Source organism: Mytilus galloprovincialis, chromosome 8 (assembly GCF_965363235.1).
Source record: "Mytilus galloprovincialis chromosome 8, xbMytGall1.hap1.1, whole genome shotgun sequence".
In the NCBI taxonomy this organism is placed as follows: domain Eukaryota; kingdom Metazoa; phylum Mollusca; class Bivalvia; order Mytilida; family Mytilidae; genus Mytilus; species Mytilus galloprovincialis.
This window is the reverse complement of record NC_134845.1, coordinates 63,910,747-63,926,709: the sequence shown is the minus strand read 5'-3', so window position 1 is coordinate 63,926,709 and position 15,963 is coordinate 63,910,747. Positions and strand designations below refer to the sequence as shown.

General features: G+C 28.2%; 1 protein-coding gene across 5 annotated transcripts in view; it reads right to left on the bottom strand.

Moving 5' to 3' along the window:
* Positions 1-15,963, bottom strand: part of LOC143042363 (protocadherin-9-like) — a 71,407-nt gene that overhangs the window by 19,946 nt on the left and 35,498 nt on the right. For 2 of the 5 annotated variants that reach the window (XM_076214640.1, XM_076214639.1), the window contains one exon: positions 13,896-13,938. The gene's annotated coding sequence lies outside the window, so the exon portion shown is untranslated. Of the gene's footprint in view, positions 1-506; positions 1,070-2,271; positions 2,415-9,813; positions 9,922-13,895; positions 13,939-15,963 lie in introns of those variants that run through there. The other 3 variants (XM_076214643.1, XM_076214644.1, XM_076214642.1) reach the window with 3 other exon arrangements.

Genomic DNA, 15,963 nt, shown 5'->3' with positions numbered 1-15,963 from the left:
ACATATGTATCCAAAGAATACATAAGGTTTGGTTACTTTATGAAAGACATCTTTTGTTTTTAGTTGGTGTCAATATTGATGTTAAAAACAAGATAAAGATTTCACAATGTAAAAGATACAATTCATTTAGAAGTGTGTCTCCGGTATTATCTCTATACTATAAACAAAAGATGACAAAAAAACCCATTGATTTACATCATATTCGTCAGTAAGGACATTTTTTTACGATGTTCAATTTTTATTTTCAGAAACAAAGAGGTTCTCCGGTAGTTAATTAAAAAAAATATCTACCAGTTTTTATGAATTCAAAGATCTATTAATTCAAAATAAAAAGAAATTGTTCTTCCCTTACTCAAAAGGTTTGAGCTTTTTGCACTAAAATCAAAAATAAAAATGTCATTTCTTTTAACATTCTATCACAATTAATCAACATAAAAACTCTTTTCAATACAAAAAATATTATTCTTAAATTACAATAATTATAAAATAACTGTTGATTTACTCACCAAAGATCAGAATGTTATGGATGTTGAGAGTTCAAACATCCAGAAAATTATTCCAACAATCTGTTGGTCGTTTCATTAAATCCAAATAAAAAAGTCGTTACTCAAGTGACCACAATGGCCACTCAGTTTCCTCAGACCACTGGCCAAGTCAAAAGTAAAGGGTATAATTGTTGTCGGTATAATTGACAATGACAAACATAGACTAACAAGTTTGAATTTTTAAGTTTGCTTAAGCAAACTCATCGTCATAATTTTGTAAACTCCAGAAAATAACACCTTGCTGATCCCACGTACGATTATCATTCGTATCCAACTGACTACATCTATAATTTGTCCCATCAGCTTTCAATTCCGTCACATCTTACCCGCGTTGATTTTTATTCTCTTTTAACTACAAATTATAGGTCCCGATTTTCTGAATCAGAAAGGTAGTTCAAGTTTTATTTTAAGAGAAGAGATCTTCGTTTTGTTAGCATGAAAGGACTTCCTTTCTTGTTGTCAAATGATCCATTTTATCGGTCGTATTATGTTTAGGCCCCCTCTTAATTTCTATTGTTTGCTTAACACTATAGTTTTGTTTTCCACTCTTTTAACTCTACTATTTGATCCAAATAGGTTGGCAGTATGCTCAAATAGCCAATCACAAACCTTTTAATAAATAAATTCAAACTTTAAGCATTACAAAATTTATACCGGAACTGTCACAAACAACAGCTATCATGGACGCACACATTTGATTTTTTACCTTTAATCTGATTAAAATTAATTTTTGTAACTGGATAAAGATTATGTTTTATTTCTTTATAAATTTTCAAGTGTTGAGTAATGTGTTGGATATATTAAAGATAATTCCTACTAATCTATCTGATTTCTAGCCATTGTACCCAACTTAGTCCAACTACATTTTCAAATAAATCTCCACATGGTAGTAAAACGGTGAGAATATATCATTACTGTAAGAGGATTGTTAAGTTTAGCAGATTACATGTTCAATGAGGTACTATTATTTCACTGTTTTCAATTGAATCGTCACACAATATAACATTACCAGTAAAAAGTTATAATCTGGTGTCCTCGACAGGGAGTACTTTTAGTTTTTTTCGTTTTATGAGGGTTCTAACAACAAAAGACGTGTTCTAACATCAGTTATGGGTGAATATCATCAATCAACAAGCTTTGCATATCCTGGGAAATGTCAGATTAGTCCACAGATCAACAATACTACTACATCAATACATGACAATACTTATTATTTTACCAAGTAGTTGTGTAACGATTGTACTTTAACAATTTTTTCTTTCACAATTTGAAGTACCCATGTTAATGCAATTTGTCACACAAAATTTAGAATGAAAAATTGCATAAGTTTTAAACTGTACATTTGTTTGGGAAATAAATCATTGAAAACTTAAATTTTTAATAAAATTGATGCATCAAAAACAAAATTATGATTGATTATTGTCTTCTTAAATGTTCAGTATCAAATATTTCATATAAAAAATATGAAGATGTGGTATGGTAGACAAAGAGTCAACTCTAAACCAGATATCAAATGATGTAAATGCATATTATGGATAAGAAAAAAATATCAAAAATTAAGATTTCGCAAAGTTATTCTACTGAAGAAAAAAAATCTTTAAATTACACTGCATACTAATTTGTTAAGGAAAAACACTAGATTTAATATTTGAATACAGATTAGAGAGTGGCAATACATCAAACAGAAGAAATTGTCAACAAAAGTATACATTAAAACAAGACTCACCATCACTTATCTTAAGAGGGTGAAAGTTAAACCCAGTTCAAAAACAGTACCCCACAGATACAGGATACATTTCTAGGTTTTCAAGACAATCCAACTCAAAATAAGAATGCTCTACGGTAAGTCAACAAAGACGCAGAGATATCTTAGGATTTGATGTACTTTTTAATCCGCCTAATCTACACATTGTTGTTTCTCTGGCCAGGTGATGAAGAAATCACTAATTTCTGACAGGAAAATCTTGTTGTTTAGTTGTAATTCCGTCCAAAATCTTGTAATTAATTTTTGACGAGAGAAATCTTAAAGCCGACACATTTAGTTCTTGACAACTTAATCCAGAGTCCTTCGGGGCATATGTGAATTTCAATGCAAAGTAAAAATGTAGCAGCCCATCGTTTTATTGTTTCTAAGTTATTGTAACATGACAAGATAAGTAAAGCTTTATTACCAGGAAGTTAATTTTTTAACTTGTAAACCCTGTTTGTAATAAAAGAGATGATTTATAAACTTTTATCTTTCAATTAATTTTTTTTTTTAAAGTTTTACGTTTCTACCCTAAAGTTTAATAAATAGAATTATAGGACATATTTTTAATGTTTTCTGTATAAGCAAATCTGTTTTAAACCTTAAAACTCACATTAAAAATAAACTATACAAGAAATTGATTTAAAAATGAAAACATATGTGCTCAGTTGGCCCATTTCTGGAGGAAAAATCAAATAAATCAATTTGGTTCTTGTCCTTATAATTCAATACTTTATAAAATAAGTTTTTCTTAATCGTTGATGTAAACCCCTCCTTATAAATCAATATTCGAAAAAAAGAATTATTATATCAATCTAATATAATTCAATATTTTTTAAAAAGTTTTATTTTCTTAACTAAAATAAATATAACACTCTCAAGAACGATAACTCTGCATAACCTACTCAGACATATGAAGTACCTTATTAAGATAAAACAAGACCTAACAGCAATCTCAGACGGTCAAATTAGGGCTATCACTACCCAAAGTTATTGTATACCAAGATATCTTTATGACTCTTATCAAAGTCTGATTATTAATTATCAGCAGGGTGTTAGTGTAAGCTACTGACCAATATCCTTTCTAAATTTGAGGATTTTCAGAGATTTTCTCCTCACAAGATACCAGAGATATACACTTTGATGTTCCTAACAGATTTAGTCTGTCCATAGATTTAAAATAATGAACATTGATGTCTTCCAAAAGTTTTCTTTTCTTGAATGATATGAAGATTATTCTATGAACTTTCCCTAGCAATATATTTCTTTCTGTAGCAACTGAATTATGATTTTCTATCAATTTTGCCAAGAAATAATAAAAAAAAAAAATAAACAAGCTAAAATCACCAACATTTTAGGGGTTTGTTTGTCAAATCAGTGTTTGAGGATAATTATTTTCCAACTTCTATAAGATAAACCTATGCCTTCAAATAGGAAGAATTCTAAAAAAATATTATTGTTCAAATATTTTTAAGCACTATACAAAACTGTCAAAATGATATTTTTTTCAGTAAGTAATTTCAACATTTTCTTACAACAAAACCATTTTATTCGAGAATGCATATATATCTCCAAATTGAAAAATATCAAAACAGTATACATATTATCAAATAACCACATTGTAAGCAACTCCTACTAAAGAACAATATTTTTCAACCACCATAATTATAAATTAAAACTTAATCTAGTTCATTGAAGGATTATATGAATGTATATAATTGAAAACAGAATATAATGTTGGATAAACTGCCAATAAACATGTATATAAATTTCTAGACAAATATAAATATTTAACAGAAATCAAAACATACCTTTTGTATGGTTGTCTATTAAACCACATATTCCAAATAAAAATATTTTTGTTAAATCTCCATTATTTGAAGAAAGAGACACTATTTGAATGACTAATATTATTGGGTAATGTTAAACCTCTTTAACTTTTAAATCTACCCGAATAGCTTAAGTGAAAAATGTAGGTTTATATTTAATAGTTTATTGATGAACTACCGTAATGTATGGTCGCCAGCGTTAAAAGTGACTGTTAACTGTTCATTATTCATGAAACTGACAGATATGGGTATGGATTCTAAATATTAAATAAGATGACACTATGTGGTGGTTTTTTTCAACATATTTTAATTTTAATGCAAATTATTTGTTAAAAATCAATTTCAAAGCAATTTTCAAAGTGATTTTCACTTTAGAAAAGAAATAATTAGCATTTCGTCATGGTGTGATGGAAAATGTTTTTTCTTTACATAAAGAATATCTAATATGAAAAATCATCTTTTCCTTTGAAAACTATTTTGATGTTTGCCATCTTTTATAACCTGCTGATACGAGACTTCAATAGTAAATTGTCATCGTTTTTCCTGTATCATAACAACATGTTGTCAGCAAAGTGTGTTACTATGATTTTCTTCAAGCAAAAATAAACAAAATGAAAACATTTTTAGTTAACATGAAGTTGACATGTTATCCCTTATATGTACGATTTCATGGGTATTAACTTTGGTTTCAAATTAAAAGAAAATTACTCTTTTTACTCACATAAATGATTTTTTTACTATCTACTTAAAAAAAAAGATTTCCAGTGTAACTACTATACCCTTCTACTTCAATAGTTTTAAGATATTTTAAAATAATTAACATATATAACGTTATGAATATTTTCCAGATTTTATATAATTGTGTATAAACTGGGGTCATACATTACTATAAATCACAATTATTCAAATAGTTATAATTATTGACCAATAAGGAATTATAAAAAGCCAATTAGGTGTGAATGATTTAAAAACAATTAACACTTTAGATCACCTGATGTCATAAGCCATTAAACCAAATAAATCTTATTTTTTGAGATTAACAAGATTGTTAAACAATATACAATTTTATAAATGATAATGAATATACGATTAGCCATACATCTTTAAAAGTATAATTTTATCCACCACAAGCATCCAGAGAAAAACAATATGCCTTGAGGTTAAATTTATCATAAATAAGCTTATATGGCTTAGTGCAGTTTAACAAAAGAAAAAGAAAAATGGGATTCAATGATGCGACAGCAACCTACAGACACAAAAAAGTGACATAAAAAACAAACAAATATATAATTAACTGTGTATACTTAAATAAATAAATAGTTTGATCCTTACATATAAGTAACTGGATTGTTCTAAGGCAGAGGAATAGATTGGTAGATAAATTATTGCAAGATTTCAACAATGTGAATAATTTGACTGGGTGAAGTTTGAAAAAAAAAAAAACACATTCTGGAATAAATTACATATATATGAATGCAGATTTTCCTGAAATTGCAATAATTTAAACTCCCTTTTTTGTCAATATTCTGAAAATATTGTAATAATTTCTAAGTTTATGAAAACTATATATAAGTTATCAATGATTTATAAAACATTTCAATTGTTTTTTTATATTAAAACTATTTCAAGGTATGAAAATTAATCTATTAACTGTATGCAAAAAAAAAACAAGAAAAAAAACTATCAAATAAACAGGGAAAAGTATAAAAGTTGACCTACCTCGTCACTTTTGCACTGATTTATAGTTTTTACTATGATAAACCTCAGACAGGACTAAGAATATATGATTTTGACAGACAACCATAATTATTAAATTGATACAGGTAAACCAATTACCTCGTTAGAATCAATTATCAGTTTAACCTTGCTTATCATTTTGATTTCCAATCAATGTGGTCTCATAAAATTGTCAAAATATATCAATTTTTGTCTTGTAGCAAAAGACTTACTAGACATTTAATATTATGATGTCTAAAAAAATCTGTTGTCTGATTATCATTTTGACACCAAAGTTAGATGTTGTAAATAACTAATAATTTTCATAAAAAGCTATAAATTTTATTTAAATATTTTCAAATATATCACATTTCAATACATGAACCTTCACTGTGAAATATACTAATGTTTTAGCTTAAAAGTCCTAGGAAATTCATTGCAACTTCTAAATAAGCTTCTTTATGTAGATAAAATACATTTATTTAAAAAAGAAAATGAAAAATGAAAATATCATAAAGGAATTTCTTAAAGCTTACCTCATAAAACAAATACAATCTTAGTATTAGATATATCCAACATCCATGTATGTAACAGAAAAATAAATATTAAGTCCAAATTAACTCCAAACTAATTCAGATATGTCTATGTTGTATACCTCTGAGGTCTAACATTCCCACTGCCACTAACAATGACTGTTTTCTTAATTTAGTGACATTTTCAAGTAAGTGTTTATTTTTCTCCAATTTACAATAGCTATTACTATTTCTAAACAATGTTTTGGAATTTTGTGTACACAAAGACAAGGCCCTAAAAGGATTAAGAACCAAACCTTATGTCTATTATAGAACAATTGTCTTAATCCAAGCCATCAATTAAATCATAAAGTTAACACAATTTTGTTTTTACATTAATTATGCATAAATTTATGAAAACATGTGAAAAATTCAACATACAGGTGAAAATTGACACAAAATCAGGTAAATCTGACATCAAAAGGAGTAGACGATTTTCGCAAACTGTTACAACTTTTTGTAAACATTCTTACAATTAATTGTTGACAGAGTTACTCAAGATGTTTGTCAAACCTTGGAGTTTTTAGATGACATCAAAGTCCTTATGTCCCCTGCGCTTGAGGGACCTCAAACTGACATAGGTCTAAATAAATATGATCTTATTTAAAACAAACAGAACCCAATTAACCTAGATTAGTTTTCATTTATCTATGCTTTTAACCTTCCTTCCTTGGCCATTTCCGGGTGGCCGCTGTGTACATATGGGTCTTAATTTAGTCAACAGTAGCAAGGTACACGACCCTTTGAAGTATGACGAGATTAAGCATGTTGCTTTTCACGACTTGGATTTAAAATAATGTTGCTTTTAAGTACTGTTGACTAATTAACAAGTTTATTTACCTGAGAAAGGTGTATCTATTGAAATAGGGATTTTGGCAATAGTAAATAAAGTTGCAATTTAAAAGAAACTGTAACTTCTGAAGCAGGTGCTACATGATTAGAAGTTTTATCGTAAAGTTAAACTTTCATCTGAGGTTGAACATGAAACATGATATATATAAATCCTGAGCATGTCAATAAAAAACCCACAAATCCCATGTAATAAAATAAGATATACAAGATACGAAATAGTTACTGTATCCCCAGTACAGGAGTTAGGTTTCAATAAATTTAAAACCACCAACCATTCAAAACCATAGGCAATTAAAGGGAGATAATTCATATAGAAGACATGATAACTTTTATGAAAATTGTTTTGTTTTAAAAAGCCTAAAATAAATCCATACCTTTAAAAAAAATGTATATATAGTGACCATAAACTATTTCAGCAAGATTATTTTTCCCAAATACATGTTAATAATTGTTTGTTAAAGTTAAACTACAACTTTAACAGTATTCAGTTCTGATAAATCTATGCTAGCAGTGTTTCTCTTAAATGAATGAAGTTAATCAATGACATTAAATGTCTTAAAGCACCATTCATATCTTAAGGTGGTACCTAACACTACAGGGAGATAACTCTGTAAGGTCAGCTAAACGTTTTAATTACGTTGTGTTGTAAAGGGAATATTAAGATTCTCAATGATCAAAATTGGTGTTTGTCAAACTGCTATATAACCAGTGTAATTTTTCTAACAAAACGGTTGGTTCAAAATTTTTGAAATTTTTATGTTTTTGTTGAAGGGTCAAAGTAAATACATTGTCAAAATTTTATGAAAATTTTACGAGCCAAATTAATTTTAGTGAAAGTGTTGGGTACCACCTTAAGTTGTTTAGAATATTCAACAAATTAAAATCATGAAAAAAATAAAGACCAAAATCAAAATCAAAAATTGAAAATTTTCGATATTTAAGACCAAAGACATTCTTTTGCAGCTGTTTAACACAAAAGCTTACGGTAAACATCATTACTGGAAAAGATATACATGGTCACAACCCTGTGTTAACTTTCTTACACCTTTATAAATAATGGGAATTATCAACTGGAAAAATATGACTTTGTTGACCACATCTGTTACCCTAGAGACTTCAAAAGATACTATTGTAGCCATTTGAGAAAAAACAAATGATGACAACTAGGAACATACATCATTTACATACAAAAAAACAATCACATGTGTGTCACAGCAAGTAAACACGGCTATTGTAGATATCATAGCATCCAGCATGCTTATGATAATCATAGGAGTCATAACTCTAATATAATGAACAATTCTACTTTCTCTGATCGAAACAACTGTTGCAATGTTTTTTTTTGTCATAAATTGTGGTTTTTTTTTACGGATTTCTGATGTTTGTTAGTCATAGTAATCTGGACCTATTGAGTGAGGTAATGATTTTAAAATAATTAAACTCGTACCTAAGCAAGAGTTAATTCTCTTTTCTTGTTGACTTATGACAGTTTTCAACATATTATACATGTAATGCAGTCAACTGTTTTTACTTGTTAACAAAGCAATACACATGTATACCAAAAAATGCGGACAAACATATACGTGTGTTCAACCATTATTGCAATCTTTTTACATAAAAAATGATTTTTATAAAAGGGAGAACAATAAAAAAATGCCTAAGATCAGCACATGATATTTTATAAGAAAAAATTATGGTTTTCATTTAGAAAATATTGTAATGTAATAAGTAAAAAGTCTTACCACTTGAGAGTATGAAGAAATATTATGTTGTTTACAATGTTTAAAACGTGTTGTGAAAGTCACAAAATTAAAATCCAGAAAAATAATACTTGTCAAAATTATCATAATCACTTATCCAACGTCTCATTAAAAATGCAATTATTCATAACTAATTCATTATTTATGCATAAAAAATTCTGTAAAAGTGAAGAAATTAGTACAAGTTGAATACTGGTCATTAATTATGGTCAGTTTTGCTTGACCTGCCCTACTCTTTGCCTTTGTATCATTTTGTTTTATATTTATGATGAAGGGTGACTATAAACAAATATATTCATAACAGAGAATGACATTTGTTCATGTAAGGTAAAAATATACATGCCCTTAACCTAAGTTGCTCTATATATCATGAAAAAATATACTACAATGTACTTTTTATGCAAACAAATGAAACTAATGTAGATTAGCTTGGTAATATAAAGTAAAATCCAAAAATCCTAAATTTAGTGTATGATCTAGGACTTTGAAGAAAATTAATAGAAAACTTTTTTTTTTAAAGAAATGCTTTATTGAGTCAAGAACTTTTTTTTATAAAAAAATAAATTACTTTGTAGGGAATTTCCCCTCTAAACCAGCCACTCATTTTACCGCAAGAATATACAATTTTGCATTGTTCGGTTCAATTAAATTCTGTTTTTTTTCTCCCTACATTAATTTTAATTAAAAGCAGTTACATTGGTAAAATGAGCAATCTTTCCTATAAAATGTTTTAGCTATAGGTTTATTCCATTTTCCCAAAGCAACATCTTACAAAATCATCAATAGTCTTACCTTAAAAGGTTTCTTAGAATTGAACAGAATTGCAAAGTTCTGTGAGGTAAATCAGTTACCATGGAAACATCAGGTATAATTCAGTTAATTGTATTTTATCCATGATTACTAATCATTTCTCTATGTCAACAAATATTTATAGAAATTAATTTGTCATTTTCCATCATTTTCACAAATAGGGCTCCAAAATGATATTACATTTGTTCTTAAAAATATAATTATCCATCACTCATATTTTGCTTCAAATCTTCCGGAGTTACACACATACACAAGATATAGAATATTTGTCACATTAACATGAAATTAAACAAAATTTTAGCCAGGTTATATAATTTTTGTCTAGGTTTCAAGCTGGACAATCCTTGATTAAAAGATAATTTTACCATAAAATGTTCAAATTTAATGGCTATAGACAAATTCAAGCATAAATACATATTGTAAAAGTCAATACCTTAAAATACACCTTAAGGCTGAAGGCTGAGGTACAAAGGTAGAATAGTGTGTTAAATCTCTAACATTTTTTATAAACACTTAAGCAAATAGCAAGTGATTTTTAACAGGATACATTACTTAGATGACACCTATAAATATTGTCGATAACAAAGTGCAAATTGAAAAAGGAAATTATCGCAATGTCCACATAAAAATGTTGTACATGAAAGAGCCACTTTAAACTAAACTATCTATAATCCCATTTGAAACCTCCAAGTTAAAATAGCCAGTAGGAAAATGGTTAAAAGTCCTTAACTTGGGAAAACTTGTTTCCATTTAGATACGATCTTCATTAGCGAGCTCCGTTGACAATAGTACATATTAACGTATACAAACACATGCCTGAATGCCCAGTAGGATGAGGTAACACTCCCCTTGTTACAAGTCAACGAGTTGGTGAAGAGGATCATTTAAAAGAGCTTTTAATGGCGTAAGAATAAACTTATTATGGTTGTCCAACACTCTGGAAATAAAGAGATACTAGTTTTTGTGGTCAAAATTGGTCAAGGATATTTGGGTTATATTTGCTTCCTGTTTTCTTATTTGTTATAAGAAAATATGTCAACAGCTAATTGTGTACCTCCCAGAAAGTCAGAGCATGTAGCAAGAATTAAAACCCCTTACACTGCAAAGACTACTTAAATGAATGAACTTTCTGAATTAAACTGTAAATGATGTCAAAATATCAAGTATAAAAAAGATAAAAATGAGTCATGCTTTTATAAGAGTGAGAAAATAAAGCAATAAATTTCCCTGACAAAGAAAAGAAATAAAGGCAATCACTGAAACAGAGGCAACCGATATTCCTCGTAAAGCTTCCCTATTACACCAGAAGTAGAGCTTTCTCATAACATATGTTTTTTATTGTTAGTAAGCACATACCTTATGAGCAATATTCAAGATGTCTGTCATGAGAATGTTAAAGCTCCATTCTCTTTAAAACTGAGAGTTAATTTTAGCTTTTTCGTAACACTATAATGCCTCATGATGAAAAATTACATGACAAAATGACAAATGTTAAATCAATAAGTTTCTTAAATATGTTGCCATAATGTTGTATAAAAAAAAATATAAAAAATAAAAATTGATAAATATATAGGATCAACATTACAATTTATATATGTCACAACTAGCATATAACACACAAAAAAACCTAGCCAGGCTCACATCTGCAACAAATACTAGCAACTATTTTGTCTTGTATCAAAATTCTTTTTTAGGGAGCCTCATGTGTATCCAAATCTTTTACTAAAAGACAATCCAAACTATAATCAGACCAAACCAGTTTGATTAAATAAATTGCTTGGTCACAACCGTTGAATATTAAAAATTATCATTTCGCTCATGCAAATATTAATCAGGTTCGCTATATTCTTTTACTTTATCTTTGTATTCTGTTCCTTTCTTTAACTTCCCTTCTCTTCCATCTTTTTCTATCATTTTCTTTCTATAAATAACTTACTTTTTCATATTTCAATAATATATTTTTTTCTTCAGTTAAGTTAATGAAATTCAGTAGTATATATCCATTAAATTATAAAATGAAAAAAATCCAGCAATGTCTTAAAATTCAATTACAAAATGGGTTCCGTGGGCACAGAAAAAAACACCATGGGATATTAACATATAACACCTTTTGATGTTTACAAACACCAAAAACATTTACACTAACAATTTCTAAAACTTATACATAGTGTTAAATTGGACGTGGTCGATTTTACACTGTCCTCTATATAAAGTGCCGAAAATCACAGTTAAGAAAATTTTTAGCTCAATTTAATTTTCAAGAGGTGCTGGTCTGTAAAATTTCTTGGACAAATGATCAATTATTTTTAAACTATTATACAATTTTGATTGTTTGGAAAAAATCAGTTTGTGTAACAGTCATTATGGATCACTTGTAATACATTTATAGCCAGTAGCTTTGAACTTTCTATTAGCCAAATTACAAAGAATCGAAAAAAAGATTTTTGTGGACATGTATTATACTCATGTAAACGCTTATTAAATACTGATTTCAATCATAATCTAGCTGTACTGGTACATTTTACCTACAACTGATATTCTCTGATTAGAAATATTAGTCTTTAAAATAATTTTCATCTGCTGGAGTCAGTAAATTTTAACAAAGTATCCAGATTTCATAGGAATAAAAATCAGAAGAGAGAAAGACAAAATCATGACAAAAATAAAAAAACAGACAAAAAGGGAAAAAAAAGTTTACTTTACAAAACATTACAGGTCTCTTGTAGGGTAAAAGCATATCCAGTTCAAATATAATTAAGGCTTGCCAAAAATTTTACAATTGAGCAACCATGTGGTAAAAAAATTTACAACAAATTTTACCAAAACATATCATGCATAATAGGAAATAAAAAAACAACATCTTTCAACATTAAAATAACATTTTACATTACATATCAATACCAACACGAACAGCAATTAAATGTAACTTTGTTTTAATATTCCCATAAAAGTGTCTGTGTAACTGATATAATATTTAATATTCAGACCATGTACTCGTGAAATACTTGAGCAACCTTGTGCAAAAAATATTATTACTCAACTTCAGAATTTTGATTAAGTTCACAAGATTAATTGTTACAAGTTCATGGTTTTAAGTGTTTGGATAGAGACAGGGAGAGGTTTATTAATGTGTTTTTATTAAAAAATGATATTGGTTTAAGTGTATTTTTCAATTAAGAGAGAGAGAAAAATTGGTAGAAAGTCAAACACAGGCAAACAATGAAATAAATTGGACCTATTTATAGTTTTGCTCCCACTAACACAGTACACTTAAAATCTATAAGTAGCAGTTGCACACTTGCACGTTTTTTCACAGTAATGATTAAATGTACTTGAAACGAAAATGACGGCAACTGATTTTGAAAGAAAAGCGTGAAACTTCCAAAAAAAAATCTTGTGATCATCAATGTGTAATGATGCATAAAAATACTTCTTGCAATTTGTAGTAAAATGACAGAGGAAACTTAACACCTTCGAATGAGTTTGAACGAAAATAAGAACCCTGTCAAATAAGAGATACTTGATTTTGTAAACGTCACATGACAGTAACTATCTTTGTCTACTTAATTTGATCTTGAGATAGTTAACATGAAATTTGAGGACCATTGATTGAAAGGGACAAATGTTTAAACCATGTTTTTACCGTACTGCACCTGGTTATGTTAAACATGGATCATGGAGAAATTTGCGTAACATGCACTTCAAACATTCAGTTGATGTAATTTCATTTCATTTTGCAGGAAAAACCACACACTAAAAACAAAACATGATCCTCAAAGTTTGATTTTGGAAAAGATCACAGAGTTTGGACAGAGATTGAATTACAAAGTAGTTATATTTCCGCCTTTCCTGTTTCATATTGTATTGGTCATTGATTTTTTAAATATAAAAAAGTCCATATGGTAATTTTATCTGTTCTATTTTGAGGCAGATTAATGCACCTGAATATCTTTAATCAACCATTTTTGTGAGTTGGTTATCTTTTTTGACAGAGTCTCTATGCAGACTTTTCAGCTTGCACTTGTTTGTATTTATTTTCTACTGATATTGATGTTTATTCTTACCTGAAAGTAAATGAACTTTGCTTTGCTTTATTCAGTTGGATATCTGAAAGAAAAAGGAAAACATTTTTTTAGAAAATACACAAAAAATTTCACATGAAATAAATTTTCAGACGATAAAACAATTCCATATGACAGAGAGGATTATTCTTTTTATTAATATAAATACATCATGGATACGTACATTTAAAAAAGCAATATCATAACTAAGAAAGAAACTAAAACATTATTAAAAGAAATATTTAAATGAATTTAGGTCAATTTTACATCCTTTGACTTCAGCTGTTAATTTCAGATTAGATTAGAGACCCCCCCTCCTTTTCCACCAAAAAAAATTAGTAGTTCCATATGACCTATAAAATCAAACGAACAGCCTAAAAAACAGGGGTTGTTTATCATCTTGAAATATGTAATGCAAAACATGTCATTTTAGTTAAAAAGGAAGTTCCAATCAGAAAATTTGTAAGACTGTCCAAGCAGAAACAATCTTAATGCATGGTGTATTGAACATTTACATTTTAAAATTTTGTACCTAGTTTTCCCCTTGTACAAGATATATTAAGATGAATAAGAAATGTTCCCAACAGTTTAAACAATATTTGTAATGTTTTTTTACAATATATTATGTTTAAAACAAGATCTATTAGATAGAACTAACAAAATTACGACTTGTATAGACTTTAACTAGACATCTTTACAATCTTTTTTCACCGATTGTGTAATTTGACGATTGTCTCAAATCAACAATTGATATATATATATATATATATATCTGATAAACTTTCAAAAAAAAGTTTCTATTTCACTTACGAGTTCTTATTTCATTGTAATTTTCTTTAAATTAAATACATGCCGTATCAAATTATCTGATTATTTACAAGATAAGTGAAATAAACATAAAAAACAAAAACAATAAACAAACAAATTTTAACTTGCATAACAGTAACATTTGCCAGCTTTATGTTCTTTTAATTTTTCTAAACAAATATATAACCTCAATATCTTAAGAGAACAAATGTGGAGAAAATCCCTGTATCTACAAATCCAATGCCTCCATCTTTCCACAAAAATGGGCAAAAAGTGTTCATAAATAATTCAAAACAAAAATCACTATCATTTCAAAAAGAAAAAATTGTGAAACACAGGCCAGCAGACTAACAAAAAACTATTTATAATACAATTGTCGCCAAAACCTTAACTTCCTGTATTTGTGTTCGGTACAATGGAACTTATTTCTGTCAAGTACAATGGACTTGAGCAATGTTACAATTGACAAATTGGTTGTGACAAGGATTAAGAAATCTGAAAGCTGACAGGGGGTTGATCAAATACCATCCCTCTTTACAGAAAGTACTTATTAACTAAAGAGAAAAAAATCGTTACACAACTTTTTTACAATGGTAAATCTTAATTCAAAAACGATATTTAAATTCAATGCAAATTTACAAACTTTCTTAGAATTTGAAAATCAGTTAAATATAAGTAAGAAGTAATTTGCAATTTATTATTCTATTAAATGTCCACCCTTTTTTTTCACTGCGTAGAAAATGTGAAGGTTAGGAAGAGAAATAATACGTTCAATGCAAGAGTCAAACAATTTCTTCAACAAAACCAATTATTTTACTGAATTTGTTAAACTAAATTTTAAAATGAAGGACTATAAATATCCTTGTATATAAATCTTTTTAATATACATTGACACTATTTTTCCTCCCATCTCAACATATAATGCCTGTGACCTGGAATATAGTATTAATTTTCTTGAAAGGAAGAGCCTGTATATTCAGTGGTTGTTGTTTGTTTATGTGTTACATATTTGTTTTTCGTTCATTTTTTTACATAAATAAGGCCGTTAGTTTTCTCGTTTGAATTGTTTTACATTGTCTTATCGGGGCCTTTTATAGCTGTGCGGTATGGGCTTTGCTCATTGTTGAAGGCTGTACGGTGACCTATAGCTGTTAATGTCTGAGTCATTTTGGTCTTTTGTGGATAGTTGTCTCATTGGCAATCATACCACATCTTCTTTTTTATATTAAAAATAGAAAACTTAAACAAAACTGATCCCTCACAG